The sequence below is a fragment of the Chrysemys picta genome, chromosome 19 (assembly GCF_011386835.1).
Source record: "Chrysemys picta bellii isolate R12L10 chromosome 19, ASM1138683v2, whole genome shotgun sequence".
Classification (NCBI taxonomy): domain Eukaryota; kingdom Metazoa; phylum Chordata; order Testudines; family Emydidae; genus Chrysemys; species Chrysemys picta.
This window is the reverse complement of record NC_088809.1, coordinates 11,179,794-11,200,751: the sequence shown is the minus strand read 5'-3', so window position 1 is coordinate 11,200,751 and position 20,958 is coordinate 11,179,794.

Below are 20,958 nucleotides of genomic sequence, written 5' to 3'. Positions count from 1 at the left end.
ACATTTCGAGAGCCTGTGCCTTTAGAACTATTTGTGTAGCCTTTGGTAAGCATCAGTGTTTCATGAGCTATGTCTTGTATTAGAAAAAGAAATGAAGCTCCATGCTTACACATAGATAACAGTGCTAAGACATCTGGATGAATACCATAGCTCCAAGCAGTTTCATACTATTGCTTTTGGTGTCCCAGGAGAAAATAGCCTCTCATTTAATTTATACTGTAATAAAATCTCCTATTGATTTTAATAAAATTGAAGATGATCATTTTGAATGAAATCCCTAAGGCAGCCAATCCACAAAAACGGATTTTTTTTCTGTTCATGTACAATACAATTCATGCCTGATAACAGTGATCTGGGTCTACTGCTCCTTTCCTGGTATGGAAAACAGGAATAGTTTTAAGTAAAGCGCTTGAGAAACCTCTTCTTTTAAAAATGAATAGCTATCTGCCCTTGTGGACTTAGTTCAAGGCCTAGTGATTGGTGGTTTTTTAGAATACCTCATTGCTCTGACACAGTTAAGCAGTCTCCTCTCGCTCTCTGGCACATTCCTCCTCAAGATCACCAATGAGTTGTTGATGAAAGGTGAAAGAGACACAGGTTGCTAGCAATGATACTTTGCTGTGTTTATCTGACTGGTCTGGATGCACCAAAACCCGTTACCTACTGTGTATATCCTCCATCCCTCTTCAGAAAACAAAGGGCCTTGGTGTAACTTTAGCCACCCTCCATGTTCTGGAAGGGCTTAAGACAGCTCTAGGAATCCCTAATTCTTTATTAATTACGTTTTCCAAATCTTTGGATTGGTGCTGTTGTGATGCATTCTTCCGAATCTCTTTCAGAAGACCCCGGAGGCAGTTTGACACCAGTGGTCAGATTTACAAAGGCCCTTGGGCATCTAAAGATGCAGATAGGCACCTAGTGGGTTTTACATGAATACCTAAGTGAGTTAGTGATTTTTCAATAGGATTTAGGTGCTTAATCTGTTTTGGCACTTTTATAAATCCAGCTAGGCACCCATCTCCATCTTTGAATATCTGGCTCTAGCTCCTCAGTTGCTGTGCACTGTACTAATTTATACCAGCAGTATGCTGTAATGTCACATTGGGAGAAGAGTTGGATCTGAAACAAACCCAGAACATTCCTAAACTTTGTTGGCATTGGTGGGTGTGGCAGAACATGAATCCAAATTATAATATGGTGTCTGGTTGTTAACTTTATCATGGCCCAAAACAAAGCCCTGACAGCTGAACGTCAATGGAAATTTCAAGTCTTGGTCTGGATCCAAATGTTTCATCTCTATTCACCTCTAACATTATAATACTGCAATGCAAGCCAAACACATGCCTAATGGACAATTGGAGGAATAAGACTGATTTCCTTGTGATTCCCCCAGGAGCTTGTATGGTGGATTTTGAATCGCAGGCAAACAGCTGTCTGCATCTCTAATTTTAAATTACAGTCATTGATTAGGATTAATCACTTCCAATGTGTGTTCACCTTGGTATTTTCTAAACATTTTGTAACTGAATGCCCCTGAGCTTGAGGTACTGATTGCATTGGCATGAGCCAGAGACAGTGTTGGAAGGGATTGAGCAAACTTTCCCAACACCCGCAAGTCAATCCTGACTTGCTGTACTGTTGCTATTCCAATTTTAAGCCCCTACAGAGTCAACTGTCAGATCGTGCAGAGTTAGACTGAAGTTCTTCTGTGTTAAGGGCAAATCAAATGTCACCAGAGACACTAAACTCACTTGTGACCTGAACAGACTTTGAACCCAGGTATCCAGAGACGAAAGGTAAATTGTTATCAAGACATACTAATCTGAGCTAAAACGTCTGCAGTTCACAGGAGTCTTTCCCTTGACTTCGATGGGCTTTGGACTAGGCCTACAGTGATGCCAATGTATATGGCAAATATTTTCAAGCTTGGGTGCCTAATATTAAATGCTACGTTCATCTGACTTTTTTTTAAAAGGGGTCCTGAGCATTTACAGCTCCTGTTTCTATGGGAGCTGTGGTGCTCAGCACCTCTGTAAAGCAGACCCCTTTCTTACATACCTGAATATGGAATTAGTTGCCCAAGTCTGAAAATTTTGCTCTGGTGTCTCGTAGTGCGTCACGCAATAGGTACAGTACATGAATTTCCGGCCTCAGAGTTTCCAGTCCAAAGGCTTAAACAAAATATAGTGCAAATAACAGGCCACCAACATTTTGTGCCATGCTGATATTAACACCCGTATACTATCCTATAGCAACCATGACCATTATATCCAAAGTAGGTTCCATAAATCAGGTGGTAATTTTAGGAATGCTCTGAAGGAGCAGCAGGGAAGCACTGCATGCATGTCTATCAGGGGGTTGTTGAACGCGTAAGGGGCAGCTAGTCTGAAAAAGGCACAGAAACAGGAATCCATAATGGGGAGAAAGGACCAGTCAAGAGAGTAGCTGGGGCAGGACACAGCAACCGTGAGGGTATGTCTGCACTGCAGCTGGGAGCTGTGACTCAGACTTGCGCTAGCTAAAAATAGCAGTGTGGCCCCGGCGACACTGGTGGAGGCTTGGATTAGCCAGGGACCCAGGGAGTTGGGCTCAGGCAGCTACCCTGAGCTGCCACCAGTGCCACAGCAACCGCACTGTTTTCAGCATGCTGGTTTGGCTGAGCCAGTGCGAGTGTGTCTACCTGTGCTGGGACTCTCACCTCCCAGCTGCAGTGTAGACGTCCCGGAGGGGGTTGGGAAGAAGGTCAGAGATGTTTGCAGGAGAGGTGTGGTGCGGTACTTTAAAAGTGAGGAGAAGCCGGAGCTGTATGGAAAGGTAGAGGGAAAGCTAGTGAGGAAAATTTTAAGATGGGGAGAAGCGGGGGAAAAAAATTTTTGAGAGAAAGGGGAAGGAAAACTAATGTCTTGGCAGCAGGAATTCAAGGGGTCAGGAAATAAAGGAGGAGGAATCTGTAGGAGCCAAGCTGAGAATTTATCTTTACACCACCTTACTCCATGTTATTACTGGGCCAAAACCTGAGATGTGCTAAGTCCCCTTGAAACCAATAGATGCTCAGATGCGCAATAGTACTTCTACTAGGGTGACAACTTTGGTTGGATGAATTCCTGGAGGTTTCATCACATGACATTATCTTTAATTAAAGATTAATCTTTAATTCCTGGAGACTCCAGGACAGTCCTGGAGGGTTGGCAACTCTAACTTCTAAGGATTTGATTGCTGTTAGTAAACTGTACATGCACCTGACACTTGACAGATCTTTAGCAGATGCTACAAGCCATACCAATACAAAGCTCACCTAAATTATTGCCTTGGCTGCATAAGAAATAACTTTACAATGATGTACAAGGATTTGTAAATCAGATGACTTAGAAATTAGCTCTGTTATAGATAAAACATCACCACCACAATTAATGTTTACATTGATGCTCAATTTCATTTTGAAATATACATCCACAATACTAAACAGAATGAGGATTTCATTGTTGAATGAATATTCAAAAGGATTTTAATATTGCCTTCTCCTATTTCTACCCAATCCCAAGCCTCTTGGGAGACGTTTCTAATTAGTTTTGTATCTACAGTGCTAAATAGAAAAAAGTAGATTCGGAAGATGCATTAAAACAAGTGTGACTGAAGTGTAATTCCCTGTTAACGGCTGTGAGTCTGTTCCCATCAAATACGTACAACGTATAATGGTTAGAGAGCCTAAGTCTGCTCCTATGAAAGTCGCTATCAAAACTCCCTTTGACTGAAATAAAATCAAGAATAGAGGACAACGTGCATCCATCTGCAGCGGGTCAGCACCATGCTTACGACCACTTGTATCTCAGTTCAGCCCTTCCATGAGGCTTTAGGTGAGACGTAAGTAGTGCGTAGGGCTTGTGCTGGCCTAAAAGCTATCAGAAAGACACCTCTAAGGATACTCAGCAAGTGTAGTTGTGGCATAGGAAGAAGCGATGCGGTTTGCCCAGAAGTGGTTATGGTCCATGGAGAAATCAGAGTAAGGAGGTCCTGGATTACACACCAGGGTGATTTGCTCAGCACATAGCTCCCAATGAAACTCCTCCACTTCTGAGATGGAGTAACTAATGCACATGGGCTTTTCTGCTGGGTGTGGGTATTACCAGGTTTGTGGTACCATGGACGCCACTGACCCAAAGAAAGCAAGCAGCCGTATTGGACCTGGTACAGGAACATACAGCAAAATCGGCACAGATTCATGCACCATCACCTTGTTGGGGTTACTGTAATTTTCATAGACACGGGCAGAAAATTGCCCTTCCTTAATACAGTGATTAAACAACACTAAACACCATAATATGTTGTAAATTGCTCACCTAGCTGTTACAGTGAAGGTCTGAAACACTGTTTCCTGATCTCCATGTTCTAAATCCAATTTATTTTCCACATCTCAATAAAAATCATTTTCAGAGAAACGTAAGTAGGGCCAGATTCTGCTTCTACTGACGTCACAGGAGATACTCCAGCTTTTACATCTGTGTAAAGTGAGAGCTCAAACTGACTCTGACAGTAGGAGAGGAGGATCCCTGGGAGATATTGTCTGGGATTTTTAATGGGGCCTATCGGACACTTTGCGTCTGCCATACAACAATAACTGACAGGCACGATGGCTGATTATTTCTGCACGTCCGTACCGATTAAAGATCTAGGACTCCGTGCTTAGGTGCAACTGAACTAAGCTCGATTGGTCTCCGAAGGGTGTGGGTGAGGCAGTACAGTGCCTCCTTTTTACCGCCTGCATTTCTGGGATCAGCCCCAGGTTTGCTCTAATTGACACTGGAAAGAATGGCTCCCATTGAGTTCACTAGGCTTCGAGTCAGGCCACGTGAGCCTGCTTAAGATTGGTTGGAGCACTCTGTGCCCTGCCCCTGCCCTGGTACACCCACTTCCCCACTCCTCCCCATCCCCCTAGTTGGTGTAAAACCAGCAGTACCAGATGAAGATTCCCCCATGTTGGCAGAAGCTTAACTTTTTTCATATTTTTTGATGTTGTAGGGGCTTAAAATGGGCACTACAGGAGGAAAAGCTCTAACTCCAGAGGAACTCAGTAAGCCAGGCAGCCCTGGAGAGAGTAGTCTCAAAGACTTAAGTGCAATTATTATTTTGGTTCTGAGTCTAACACCCAAGTACTTCATAACCTGGTCTTGCTAAAGAAAATCTCCAAAGCTTACCCTGTAGCGCTTATTATCTGTAAATAATAAATAATAATAGTTTAGAGGTATAAAATATTGAGTTTTTAGAGCCACAGTGTGTAACTCAAGTCTGCAAAATTTGTCTGTAAAGCTTGGAGGTCTGGGATCTTCTTACATTACAATAGACTAAAGAAAAGAAAAATCAGTCTTGGTCTCTGATCCTGAAATTGCATGGATGTCATTAGGGCAGAGGGTTCAAACCATGCGGATGCAATTGCAAGACTGGGCCTTAACCATTTTGATGACCAAGATTAACACATCAGTGGAGCAGTTTGGTCATCCATTTCCAGGTATAATTCCTGCCCCACCAGACTTGTCTCAACATGTTTTCTTGCTTGGCTTACTGCTGCTATTTGAAGACTCATTTGAGCATATAATATGCAATAGTTTCTTATTTATCAACTGACTTTTTCCCCTCCCCATTTTGGTTGACTGTTGGAACTCAGTCAGGAATTTCTGGTGTATTGTCAGAGATGCTAAAGCAGGCAGGGTTCTTATGCGTCACCCCGATGTAGTTTCAGTGTTGCAGTTACTATGCAGAAAACTGCTGTCATGGAAATGTGAGCGCTGAGCAAAGCATGCCACTGCATGTTCAGAGCCCACTTTCATCTGAAATACTGAAGGCTAATACAGAGAGCAGTGATTTTTCTTGCACTGGAACATTTTCTAGAGTCTGGAATAGTGTGGCATTTACAGATGCAATGGTATGGAAAGGCTTGGACTTTCAAAGGGACCTCTGGGAGTTAGGCACTCAAATGCTATTAAAAGTCAATGCGAAATTGGCACGTCACTCCCTTAGGCTCCTTTGAAAACTCCAGCCAAAATATCTAGCTGTAAAATGTTTGAGCATGTTGTTTCTTCCGCACTGAATCAGCACAGCCAGACTGAGTAGCCAGCACTGCAAGCAAGCCTATGAAATTGGGCTGCAGTTGTTACAAGACCCGCTATTTTATGGGGATTTCTGGCACTTTTCTCTCTTGTCCCAGCTAGAAATACAGTGAGAATAGCCTTTTTCACTATATTGTGTTGCTTCCCATTCCAAATCTATCCAGCCTGGAATTGCAGAAGCAAATAAGTTAACAGAAAAACATTTTACTTCATAAAGAATCTCAAATAAGTTTGTTGTGAATTTAATAAGGAAAATGTGTGAGGGAGGGGTAGGGATGCATCCAGGCAGGCAGTGTTCTTGTTTCTTCCAAACCTATTCACTAATGGTTACAATCATTTGTTAGATTACCAATATCTCTGAATAAATGAACCCCATTCTGCCTCTTGTCTCATTCCCTTAAATAGATGGCCCCTTGATATACTGTCCTTCAGTAATAACAATCATATTTGTTTTATTTATGCAAATTATAGCTATAAAAGTGTACTCATAATATTGCTGGAATGTAAAAGTGTCTGCATGGAAATGACATATTCATCATTTACTGTGCTGATTAGATCTGTCTGTGTGGGTGCCAGCAAGGAGGCAACCACTTTAGAGCTTGTTTAAAAAAAAAAAAAATCAAACATTACCCTTTGTGTAGAATGCAAAGGGGGAAACAAATGGGTACCGGCTGTGTTGGAAAGTGTTTGTCTTGCTACAAGTCTAAGTAAACAAATATCTGCCAGTTCTAGATGGTGCTTCAGTGACTATTTAGGGTGGAATTCACCCTTGTGGGAGAGTACCACATAATTCTCATTTCAGTCTAGAGGCAGTTGGAAGAAAGCTAATCGCCATGGTCTTAAATTGGGCTTAAGTGGTGCATAGGCTTTGTGCTGGACCTTGGTACAGTGGTGAATTTCCCCCCTTACAGAATGGCCACCATTTGGAAGTGTAATGGGACCCTCACATTTATCTAACAGATTGTAACAACTTTCAGTCAAAACCCAGCACTGTCATCGGCCCCCCTTTTGGCAGTGTCAGTGGTGGGCTTGTGGATTGAATGCACCATTGTCCCTTGTTTTCATTCAAGAGGATGGATGAGGAGGGAATGGATCTCTCCAAAATAGTTTATGTGCCTACAACTCTGGAAAAGTCTTTACTGGTGACTTGTCCTGCAGATACACAATAATGTGCTCAAGGCCACCAGACCTTTGTAGAAGTGGGGAGGCCAATGCCAAAGAGGCGGGGGAATCAAAATACTACACTTCTACCCCGATATAATGCTGTCCTTGGGAGCCAAAAAATCTTACCGTGTTATAGGTTAAACCGCATTATATCGAACTTGCTTTGATCCGTCGGAGTGCGCAGCCCCGCCCCCCCGGAGCACTGCTTTACCACGTTCTATCCGAATTCGTGTTATATAGGGTCGTGTTATATTGGAGTAGAGGTGTACTTCAATATCTTGCAGAGTACAACTGTGACATAACCAGGATACAAAATGTAGCACATTATAATATTTAAGGTATAATTATAGTACAAACAAAGGAAAAAATAAGACCACTTTAGTTCGACACATCAGGACTGCATTTTGTTTTTGCACTTCACGTATTGTACTTCCCTCTTATTTATCATTTTACTGTATATGCTCCACTATTAATACTGCACTAGTATTATTATTACAATTCTGTAACATTACAATCTAATCATGCTTGTTTATACATAATATATATGTTAACAATTGTAACCCTAAATTGTAAATCTCCAGGGAACAAGGCACCTGCAAAATAAATAACAAACAACTTTGAAGGAAGGTAAACATGTCTCCGTATAAGAGCTACCACATAAAATGATTTTTTTCTAATGTTTTATTTTTTTAAAAAAGTCAAAATATATGTCGAAAACCTAACATACACCATCAACAGGCTGTAGCAGATAGAAACAATATGATATCTATTAATTAGTAAGCCAAAAATGTAAAAATGCAATTTTGATCACGTGATTATGCAGTTATCTAGGACTGCAGAGGATACTAGGAATCATCTGATCCGATCTCAGAGTGCATCTTAGTGCTAAAGACAATATGATCATGTTCTTCCCACAGCCCATGTGTTTCTTTTGTTAAGAAGTGAGGTGGGATGGCCCACTGGTGGTTGTGTTTATTATTGGGGTTTAGCATGTTTCCCTTTTATGAAGAGATGCTTCCTCATGTCAGTGGTAACAGTTTCTTCATTTCCTTGAGAAGATTTAGTATACCTACAATTTCTTGATGGTTTTCATGGTAATGAATCAAATGTTCCCCTTGTTCCTATAAAAGAGAAGGATTATGTTCTTGCTATAGAGGCAGAACTCCCACTGATGTCAGTGGAAGGTCTCTCCATGTAGCAAGGGCTCCATATCACATTTGAGAACTACCATGTGGTTCTGAGAGAAGAAGTCTTCCCCAAAGCATATGCCTTATAACACATTGCTGCATAATGCCTACAGTTTCAGTGAGCATTACTGTGGAAATATATAGCGGGTCTAAGGCCTTGGCTACACTTACCTGGTAGTTCGACGGCTGGAAATCGAACTTCTGGGTTCGACTTATCGCGTCTAGTCTGGACGTGATAAGTCGAACCCGGAAGTGCTCGCCGTCGACTGCGGTACTCCAGCTCGCCGAGAGGAGTACCGCGGAGTCGACGGGGGAGCCTGCCTGCCGAGTGTGGACCAAGGTAAGTTCGAACTAATTCGAACTAAGGTACTTCGAACTTCAGCTACGTTATTCACGTAGCTGAAGTTGCGTACCTTAGTTCGAATTAGGGGGGTAGTGTAGACCAAGCCTAAGGCCTTGTCTACACAGGAAAGTTTTAACAGTATGCCAATAGAGAGATACTGGTAAAATCTCACATGGGGCCATGCTTATTCTGGGATAAGAGTGGCTTTTCCTATTTAGTTTCTACCCCTTAGCTAGCATCATAAGCTAATGTGGAAAAAAAGCTATTATTTTACTGGAATACGTGTGTCCCACAAAGGTTATAACAATCCGTATATTGTAAGCTCTTTGGGGCTGGGGCTGTCTTTTTGTTCTTTGTTTGTACAACACTCCCATACAGTGTGGTTCTGGACCATGTCTCGAGCTCTTAGATGTTAGTGCAAACCATAATAATGATTAATATGATCTTGGAGTCATTGTGGATAGTTCTCTGAAAACATCCATTCAATGTGCAGCGGCAGTCAAAGCTAAAAATGTTGTGAATCATTAAGAAAGGGATAGATAATGCAGAAAATATCATATTGCCCCTATATAAATCCATGGTACGCCCACATCTTGAACACTGCATGAAGATGTGGTCACCCCATCTCAAAAAAGATATATTGCAATTGGAAAAGGTTCAGCAAAGGGCACCAAAATGATTAGGGGCATGGATCGGCTGCCATATGAGGAGAGATTAATAAGACTGGGACTTTTCAGCTTGGAAAAAAGATGACTAAGGGGGGATGTGATAGAGGTCTATAAAATCCAGACTGGTGTGGAGAAAGTAAATAAGGAAGTGTTATTTACTCCTTCTCATAACACAAGAACAAAGATCATCAAATGAAATTAAAAGGCAGCAAGTTTAAAACAAACAAAGTATTTTTTCATACAACGCAGCCAACCTGTGGAACTCCTTGCCAGAGGATGTTGTGAAGGCCAAGACTATAAAAGGGTTCAAAAAAGAACTAGATAAATTTATGGAGGATAGGTCCATCAATGGCTATTATCCCGGATGGGAGGGATTGTGTCCCTAGCTTCTGTTTGCCAGAAGCTGGGAATGGGTGACAGGGAATGGATCACTTGATGATTCCCTGTTCTGTTCATTCCCTGTGGGCGCCTGGCATTCGCCACTGTCAGAAGACAGGATACTGGGCTAGATGGACCTTTCATCTGACCCTTATGGCCGTTCTTACGTTCTTATAATCATGTTTAGTATGCTTAGCCTACGGGCTAACCAAAAATGGGGCCCCTTTTGGCTAGGCACTGTACAAATCATGGTAGATGGTTCCTGTCCAGAATATTTTACAATCTGAATAATAGCTATATTTGTTTAAATTCATACCTTAGATTATAGTGAACCTTTTCCATGTAGACCACACCTAAATGAAACTCCAGTCAAGCCTGATTTTTTTTTTTAACTGAAAACCATGTCCCCATTTGGATTGGTATTTAATTACTTCTGATAGCCATTGAGACTATGCTAAAGTTTACAAGCTAAAGTTTCCTATATACAATGCTGTAGTGATGCAGTGTAGTCAATGATGATCTAAAGCTTTAAAACAATCATTCTTGAGTGTGAAACAAGCTTAGCACTCGCATAGCTCTGTTTATCCCCCTGCCCCTGGATCTCCGTAATGAATGCTTACAAACCATTCAGTCAGTGCCACAGTCACTCCATAAAACATCAGCCAAAAGAACATTATGTGGCAAACTCTTAAAGTATAGCGGAGAGTGCTATTTTGCTAAGGCATCTATCTCAATCTGAACTGGGTGTGTTGTTGCTTATTTATGGAATAATAGCAAGAGTGCTCACCATAAATGAAAAGACCAGAGCATATTTCAAATTGCCACTTACCCATCCTTGAGTTATTATTGCTTTTCTTCATGCCCTCGTCATTGATGTTGTGACTTATAACATCAGCTGAGCCATTTCTCACAGTGTCTCTACAAAGGGAGGGTTGAATTGGATTTTAGTGTAACTTGAAAGCTAGAAGCTTCCTAGCCTTGATTCACCAGAGTATGTTACTGTTATGAGCTGGATGAAACCTTGCTACGGGTTGAGTTAAAACCCTGTTGAGAACTGGTAGGTGTGAACTCATCCTTTAGTTACTGTAAGCATAACCCTCCACCTAAGAAAAAAAGTATGTGAACCTTCTCATGAATTTATGACCCAGTATTGTTTTGGGTCCCTGTGTATGGGGGAGGGAGGAGGGCAGAAGAGAACACACAAATTGGGAACAGTGATGGAGGGGCAAGAAAGCCAAGCAGGATCCTGTAAACAGTGTGACCCTGGAAAAATGCTAAAGAGGGGTCTACTGTTGGCTAATGAGGCTTGGAGGCTATAAGCTAAGAAACTGCTCCTTTTCGTTCGTGCTTACTTCTTCATTCAGAGACACGGAACTTTGTACATTCCTTGTAAATAAACAGGATCACAACAAAGAAAATAGCAGCAGACTCTGTCGATTTCTGCTTCCAATTGGGACAGCCCCAGAGTCCTGAACTTTGACTAAGCCCTAGGGTCAAAAAGAGGCAACAGTATTCTAATATTTAAATCTGGTCTAACACTATTGATTTTAGTGGAGTTACAGTAGGGCAAAACTGGAGTAATGTGATGATTAATCTGGCCCATTATTATCACTACAACAAAAAGGAAATTTCTGGATCACAGACTTTAGATGAAAGGAATTCTTTCACATACACTACTGTCTTGGGCTATTTATGTTACCAAATATCTAGAACTCAAAGAATCAGAAGCCTTAAAATGGTCTTATTTGGTCTATATTTTCAAAAATGACTCATGATCTTGGGTGTTAAGGTGTCTCAGGTCTAAACACAGATGTTGTACCAATATAACTGTCAGTTAGGGGTGTGATTTCCATCCACCCCAATATAGTTATAATACTACACTCCCATGTGTGGACGTAGTCATACTAGTATAAAGATGCCTTATACCAGTATAGCTTATTCCTCTTCCCATATGGGGATAAGCTATACCAGTATAAGCACCTTTATATTGGTATAACTGCATCCATTATGGGTAGAGTGTACTGCCTGAAGTATACTAGTATAATTAAAGTGGGACTACTTTTATCTGCAGACAAGACTTTATTAGTCTCTTTTGAAAATATAGGTCTACTTTTTTCTAGACACAAAGAGCAAAGAGTATCAGGGGGTAGCCGTGTTAGTCTGTATCTACAAAAACAACAAGGAGTCTGGTGGCACCTTAAAGACTAACAGATTTATTTGGGCATAAGCTTTCGTGAGTAAAAACCTCACTTCTTCGGATGCATAGAGTGAAAGTGCAAGTGAAAGAGCAAAGAGATACCTTCAGGGCTTGTCTACACAACACAGCAACATGTGCTAAAGGGGTACGATTTCTAAAGTGCACCAATGTGTAGTGCACTAACTAGCCAGTACAGACCCTCCTGACATGAACTAATAGTTCCCCAGTCTGCATTAGTAGTGTTGAAACAGTACTGTTTTAAAAAAAAATCCAACTTTTTTTGCTCTATAAATGCCATTGATTTTGAGCAAACAGTGGGCTAAATTATGTAGTCTGCCTAGCAGAACTTTCATTGATTATAAGAGAGATTTTTGCATTAAGAGGGATTGCAGGATATGATTGATTGTCTTTCTATCTGGGTTTCTTATAGGCCCTAATTCAACAAAACATTTGGGTACATGCTTAAACACTGGAATAAATTGCCTAGGGAGGTTGTGGAATCTCCATCTCTGGAGATACTTAAGAGTAAGTTAGATGAATGTCTATCAGGGATGATCTAGACAGTATTTGGTCCTGCCATGAGGGCAGGGGACTGGACTTGATGATCTCTCGAGGTCCCTTCCAGTCCTTGAATCTATGCTTAAGTCCATCCTTACTCGGCAAATTGCAACCCACTGGTCAGTGTATGTGTATATTGTGTCCCGCAGTCTGCCCAATCCATAGAGATATGGGGCAGTTGCAGCTTTCAACTAGAGCGCCTGGGTCTTTATCTGAAGCTGTAGAGACTGATATTTTTAGATCAGTCCCCTGGTGTCTGCCAGGATGGTGGCCATCACAAAAGCACTTTAGTTGTTGTTTAACTACAAGTATCTGCTAAAGGTAAGCAGGTGCTCAAGTGCTTTCCTGAATACAAATGGACTGCTCAGTTGGGCCCATAGAGACTGCCTGGAAGAAACATGTAGGGGTCCAGAAACAGAAGTCCCATTTTCTTGCTGTGTCTTTTCCACAGAAGTTAAGTAGAGACTGGTAGTGTTGTGCATGGCTGCATTGATTCTGTTTTAGAATTAACATACCACATCACCTGAAAAGAGAAACACACAGACTAAAAAATCATTTTAAACTTTTACTGAGAGTAGCTCTTGGACAGGGTGTGCTATTTTCTCATTATATTGCCATCTTAAGGAATTATTTTCACATTAGATTTATATAGTCAGTAAGACATGAACTGAATAGTGAATAAGCCCCCTGGAGGAAATTGCCTTGCGACAGTGTGTAAGGATTTGGAGGGAGCATGCATTATCTCCGATGTGATTGGAAAGGAAGGGGAAAAATTTTTTTCTAGTTGGGATTTCTTTTCTGAACTTGTTTATTAATTCTGAAAAAAACCTTCCCGCCCTATAATGTATGAGCAGCGCCCCGGATTCAGCAAGGTACTTATGTGCTTGAAGCTAGATGTATGCTTGAGTAGGTCCTTTGACTTCATTGGGAATACTAATGTGAAGCACATGCTTAAATACCTTGCTGAACCATGCGTAGCTGTGGCCAGGTCCGTCCCAGGATATTTGAGAGACAAGGTGGGTGAGGGAATAACTTTAACTGGACCAACTTCTGCTGGTGAGAGAGACCGAGCTCTTCTCCAGGTCTGGGAGAGTCACTGTTAGCAAGGATATTCTATCTTTATGGCTTCTTACAACAATTTGTAACCCACAAAACCTCTTTTTGTGCTATGACTGCAGAGCTGTTAACAGTCCACTCTACCATGGCTGGTCCCTTAAAACATGTGCTAACTACTTATGTTAAACAATCTGTTCTGTTGTGCATTTTGCTGTGACACTGGGATGATCTTTCCCAGACCTGAAGATGAGCTGCTTGCGGCTCAAAAGCTTGTCTCTCTCACCAACAGAAGTTGGTCCAATAAAAGATGTTCCTTTACCCACCTTGTCTCACTGACAAGGCCAGAAGCAGAATTGCCCTAAGGCATATACACGTGAATGGCGAATACCAAAAGATGAGGGATGGAATCTTGACCCCATTTGAAGTCAAAGGCAAAACCCCCATTGACTTCAATGGGGCCAAGATGTTACCTCAAGAAACCTAAGATGAAATTCATCCCTATGCAGAAGCCCGGCACGTGGCCTAAGCACTAAGTTCCAGCCTTATTCTAAAGTCTTAATGGGACTTAAATGGGAATCTGAACTCGTGCTGGTCCTCTGCACGGGGCAAATTTCTCCCGAATGAATATTAAAGCTTGAGATCATAGTATTCAGCATCAACGGGAGCTAGGTCAGAAAATGTCATTAGTGAGTCGACTGACTCCGAGATAAGCAACTTTCCCCCCTTCCAATGGCGTAGGAAATGAGGCAATGTTTCAAAAATATCCTTGTTTCTGAACACTAATCCTAGCAGCAGCGTGCTCAGATTTGTACGCCATGCTCAGCAGGGTGTGTCAGCTTCATGTGTTCAGCTTGGTTTCTGTCTAAGCTGCAGCTAGGGCCACGTTTTCAAAAGTGCCGATGAATTTTGTACACCTAACCTGAGACATTGAAAGGCCTGATTTTCGGAGTTGCCGGGCACCCACAGCTTCTGTTTTCTTTAACTGGAATGGTGGGTGATCAGGACCTGTTTAAAAAAACCAAACAGGCCGAAGATAGACAACCTAAATAGCGGTCACTTTTCCTACATCGTCCAGATAAGAGCAAATGCAATATCATTGAATACGTAACTGTATTCTGGATTTGTAAAGAGGTAGACTTGACAGTCTAGCCAAATGATGGTGGTTTTTGCCATCTTCTCATCTAAATATCACTCGAAGTTAAGCAGCAAAACTATTTACCGAAAAAATGTCCATTGGTTTTGCACAGTTTGGGAGATAGATTCTCCTGCCCTTCTTCGTAAGGCTAAGTTTTTGGTTCAGCACCTACTGCTGCTGGAGCTCCTGGATCCCCCACTGATGCAATGTGTGGGAGCTCTGGGATCCCCCTGCCCTGGGGCTGGGCTGCTGCAGGGTCCCCTCACCCCCCGCAGCTGGGCAGCTGCGTGGGGTACCCCCACCAGATTCTACCCCCAGGGCAGAAAATGTCACAGAGGTCAATGGAAGTCACGGATTCCATGATCTCCGTGACATAATCATAGCCTTACTTATTCACATTCACTTTGCTCGGCAAGCAGTCCCACTGAATGTCATTGGACTATTTGCAGTAAGATACTACTCAGTGTGGCCAAAAGTGGCAAGAATCTGGCCTTTTAGTTAGCTGTTTTTTAAAATAGGAGATGTGTTGTGGGATCTGAGCTTACCAGAAGCGGGCTGAAGAGACACTGGTTCCGTCTAACATGATAGCAAAACTGAAGAGTAGTGAGAGCAAATCTGGTTTGCAATGTAAAATCATACAACCTTCTGTCCCCAGCAGCCAGAGTGCTAGTAAACAAGCCACACTGTCATTTGACAAATGAGTAGTAATATACTGAACAAATGTGTGTGTGCCCCATGGGCAATAAAACAATCGCCTGTTTTGGAGCGTCTGATTCTTACAATTACTGTTATGCAGACGTGGATGGCAGGAAAAAGTGTGATCCAAGTGTCTTAATTAGACGTTAAAGAGAGAGAGGGAAATAATGTACACAGGTGCTAAACTAAGCCCCTCCCCTTATTTCTCAAATGGCTTGTTGTTTGTTTATTTCAGTAGGGTGTATCAGCTCAAACCAAGATTGTGGCCCCATTGTGTTAGGCCCTTCTCTTAAACATATGCATACACAAAGTAATGGACAATTCCTGCTCCAAAGAGCTTACAATCTAAGTAGACAAGACTCTTTCTAGGTCTTTTGACAAGTATGTGAAAGTCCAGCAGTAAATTTGGACAATACTATTGTCAACCAAAGCACCACATGGCTAGGTGGGGATTTGGGGGTTCAATGATGCTGAAATCAGTGTGGATGTAAAGGAACAGACCAGCATTTTCAAATCTGAGTGGCTTAAATCAGACAGTTCAATCCATATTAAGGTGCCAATCTAAAAGTCTTGACTTTCCGAAATGCCAAAATCCTTATTATGTTTCGTTACTATTGCGGTAATGAACCAGACCCCACTGTGCTAGGCACGGTACAAACACAGAACAAAAGGATGGTCCCTGCCCCAAAGAATATACAATCGAAGTCCTGCAGCTCTCACTGAGAGCAGCGGGGGCTCAGGCCCTCTGATTTACAGATCACTTAAGTAAATGCCCAAAGATGGATTTAGCTGTCAAATTTTAAGCCACCAGACTTGCATGTTTAGGCCACATTGGTGCCATGAGATGTGCGGCTCCTAAGCAGCGCTTGAGAATTTTAAAAGATGGAGGCCAACTCTCCAACTGGGGTAAATCACTGTAGCTCCATTGACTTCAGCTAGGTTATTCTCACTTACAGCAGCTGAGGATCTGACCCTATATTTTTTAGCACCTATGAAAACTGCTGGAAGCACTATTAAAGTTTTGATTTTTTTTTAATTGGGCCCCTCTATTGCTGACTCAAGGCAATGCTGACAATGATCTTGAGATAGCAGTGAGCCCAGTCAATGGAGCACCTGCCATGATGAAAGCTGTCTCAGTCCCTACTGAAATGTCCTTGCTGCATTATCATTGGAACCAATCCCATCTGCTCTCAAGCTGCCGCCAGTTCCCTCACACAGGGCACACTCCTGCATGGAGTGTACATGCTTATCAGTCCATTGTAAAGACCTGCTGAGAAAGAAGAGCGGGCAATCAGCAAACCTGGGAACAAAAGTTCCAACTGGGGCCTGGAGAGCATGATGGCAAAGGGGATTACTGAAAATTTTGTTGCAAGCAAAGGTAAATCCAGTCCAGCCCTAACGTTTGCAGTTTGCAGCATTTGCTCATATTTTAATTAAGTTGCAGAATTCACTGGCCATTAAATGGGAAATGTTTGTACAAATAATGCTTTTTTTATTTCGTCCGCTACATAAGCAATTCTCAGATCCTTTGATTTTTTTTTTCCAGCTTTGTAAAATAAATAAATAGTAATTCAACAGTACCTAACATGACACATTTTATTTATGTTCTTGCATTTTCTTTTGTGGTATGGATTTTTCCTTTTGTGTGGCTTGACGATCCTGTACCATATATGATATTGTTCCCTGCCGTCAGCAGAATAGTTGGGCATGTATTGATGTGTGTGCAGAATTTTTGTCAGACGTATTTGACAGGGATTTTTACATGCAGTCAAAGGCCCAGGCTTTTAAAGGTATTTAGGCATTGCATTGCAAAGCCTAAATACCTTTAAAATATGGGCCATACAGACTTTGTGCCCGCTGAAAGCATAAGTGGCCATTTTTTCCTTTCTGAATGTAGACTCAGGACCAGATTTAGGCCAAAATGTAGACTAAGCTCCACTTTAGGCATGCAAATTAAGTGATAAGACTTTGAAACATACTCAGCACTAAAGCTGGTTGTGAAATTATTTATCTTCTCATGAACCGTTTTGAGGAACATATAAATTATTTTTTTCCTATTGGTTGAACATGTTCATTATTTTTTGTTGGTTTTCATTAAAAAAAAAAAACTTTCAGTTTTCAACAAAATACAGTTGTTGTTTTTTGTTTGTTTGTTTTTTGACAGACAGACATTTTTTGGTGAAAACTTCCATTTTGCTGAAAGCCCATTTCCATCAAAAACAATTGCAACAGAAAACTTTTGGCGAGCTCCACTCAACAGCCCCCACTGGGAAGCCACTTTATTATGGGGCCTCAATGGAAGCTGGGGGAGGAGGGGGTTGGGCTCTTTGGAAAGTTTGACCTGAAACATTATTCTGCAAATGGGAGATTATAACATGAGTCAGTAGAAAAGAAAGTCACATTGCTAACAGGACACTGAGCAGTTTAGACCTAAAGACGATCTCTACTGCCATCTGTTACAGGTTATCCATTTAGAATGCTCTTCTGTTATTGCTGAATTTACTAGGTATGTAAAGGTAGCAGATAGCTGTTCTGCTGTTGATTATACCACATACACCAAGGAAGACCGCAGTTCGAGTGAGCCCACCCGTTAGGTGGCTGAATATACAGTAACAGGCACAACCAGTTAGACCATACCTGCTCAGCTCCTGAATATGCTATGTCTGCCCTAACGTCCTATTGATTGCAATGGCATATTAACAGATAGTAGCAAAGTTTAGTGCCTCGAAGAACAAGTGGGGAAAGGGATTAATTTATTTTAATACACTGTTTTCCTAAAAGCTTTCTCTTAGAAGCAAAGAGAAGCACTGCTGAAGAGACAGAGGGAGAGTATCCAGTGGTTAAGGATAGTGACTCATCTTCTGGGCTCACAGAATTAATTCCTAGGCCTGGCACTAACCAGCTGTTCCTGGCCAGATCCCATTTGCACTAAGCTCCCTTTATGTTGCCAGACCGGTAGATCAGAGAATCAGGCCCCATATGTTCATATTAAACTAACCAAGAGTGTTGGAAGGGAAATAAAGCCTGATGCTTCAAGACCGAAGCCATTTAACTACTGGGGTTAAGGAGGAAAACTTGTTTGTTAACAGATTAGCCCATAGCTGCTGCACCTGCCTCTGAAGTATCTGGTGTGGGCTAGTGTCACGCAATACTGGAGTCGATGGCACACCTTGTCCATTGCAGTATGGCTATTCCTTTGTTCCTATATCCCCCCTTGGTTTTAAACAAGTCACTTAACTGCTCTGGACCTCAGCTTACCCATGTGTTGGACAGTATTGCTAACCCCAAGTATTCAAAAATCACGTGCTGGGCCAAAATGTCATGAGATTTACATCAAAATCATGATTTTTTAAAAAAAATTGTACTGGCTGGGTTCTTTTCATTTACATTTTAGTTTCTGAGCACGTGCTTCACATTTTTGAGCACTTACCCAACACCCTGAGGGCTAGAAATGTACATTTTTAAAACATGGAAGCTGAGATGTCTATGCAATAGCTTGCTACCAGCAGCTGGTACTTTAGGAAAATCACCAAATATCGCAAAACTCACAATAAAATCATAAGTTGGCCGCAGTGGTTGAATGAGTATAATAATATGTGTTTGTTTTATAAGTTGCTTTGAGATCCACAGGATAAAAAAAAGGAAAGTAGAGTTATCATCATCATAAAAGGAGGTGGGTGAATCCAAAATTCTTTTGCATTCCTTATCTGAATGCCATTGGTCAGTACCATCTTTCTGATACAATCTAGAGACAGGGGGGGGCTGCTTCTCCTGTCAATTACACCGTTGTGAATCAGGAGCAATTGCACACTGCAGTTCATGTTAGAGGGTAAGGGGCTGCCTTCTGCCTTGTTTGCTTGCACTGTCCTTTGCCCCAGCCAGCCAATCCAAGAAGCACCTGTTTTAAGGACCAGGACTAACCAATGAGAGACCTTCTCTTTGAGGAACTACCAATTGGCTGACTGCTATAACAAGGCAACCCAGTGGGAATGGTCTGCCCTCTTGGCTCCATCCCACAATCTCACATGGTGGATATGCAGGACAGCGTGTCTTCCCTTGAAGTCAATACAGTTACTGGTGAATGTGATAAGAGGATAACTTGGCCAGCTGGATGAAATCTCTTGGTTGCTAAATGGCAAGAAATTGTCTCCTTCCGCCGTACTATGCCAGCTCCTCCTTTTTTGCACTAGAATGTAACAGGAAATGTCAGGCCAAAAAGAGCAGCTGATCATAGAAGATTAGGGGTTGGAAGAGACCTCAGGAGGTCAACTAGTCCAATCCCCTGCTCAAAGCAGGACCAATCCCCAACTAAATCATCCCAGCCAGGGCTTTGTCAAGCCTGACCTTAAAAACCTCTAAGGAAGGAGATTCCACCACCTCCCTAGGTAACCCATTCCAGTGCTTCCCCACCCTCCTAGTGAAATAGTGTTTCCTAATATCCAACCTAGACCTCCCCTACTGCAACTTGAGACCATTGCTTCTTGTTCTATCATCTACCACCATTGAGAACAGCCTAGCTGCCCCTCTTTGGAATCCCCCTGCTATCAAATCCCCCCTCACTTTTCTCTTCTGCAGACTAAATAACCCCAGTTCCCTCAGCCTCTCCTCGTAAGTCATGTGCCCCAGCCCCATAATCATTTTTGTTGCTCTCCGCTGGACTCTCTCCAATTTGTCCATCCTTTTTGTAGCGGGGTGCCCAAAACTGGATGCAATACTGCAGGTGTGGCCTCACCAGTGCCGAATAGAGGGGAATAATCACTTCCCTCGATCTGCTGCCAATGCTCCTACTAATACAGCCCAATATGCCATTAGCCTTCTTGGCAACAAGGGCACCCTGCTGACTCATATCCGGCTTCTCGTACATTGTAATTCCCAGGTCCTTTTCTGCAGAACTGCTGCTTAGCCAGTCGGACCCCAGCCTGTAACAGTGCATGGGATCCTTCTGTTCTAAGTGCAGGACTCTGCACTTGTCCTTGTTGAACCTCATCAGATTTCTTTTGGCCCAATCCTCCAATTTGTCTAGGTCACTCTGGACTCTATCCCTACCCTCCAGTGTATCTACCTCTGTTCTCCACAGGGAGTCAGTTTTCCCTCAAGAAAAATAGCAAAACAGGCACAGTAGGTCTGATCCTGCTCCCATTTTAAACAATGGGGGGTTTTCTATTTCCTTTTCAATCAGAGAAGGATTGGATATAGCCTGCAGTTCTGAGCATATCTTCTTTAGGACAGGCAAGCAGTGCTTCATTCTATAGGTGACAAGAAAATGAGCATTTCACTAGCTTGGATTGCTTTTTATAGCCTAATACATCCATTAGACTTGCTATCTCTTCATTGGGATTTGGACTGGGTGCATGTCAAGAGGCGCCCAAACTCTGAGGTGCTTATCCTCCAGAAATTTGGGACTCCGACAATCCGTTTTCTACTCCTTTCTTGTCCCCACCAACTCTCCATCCTCAGCAAAGTGGCAAAGGCAGC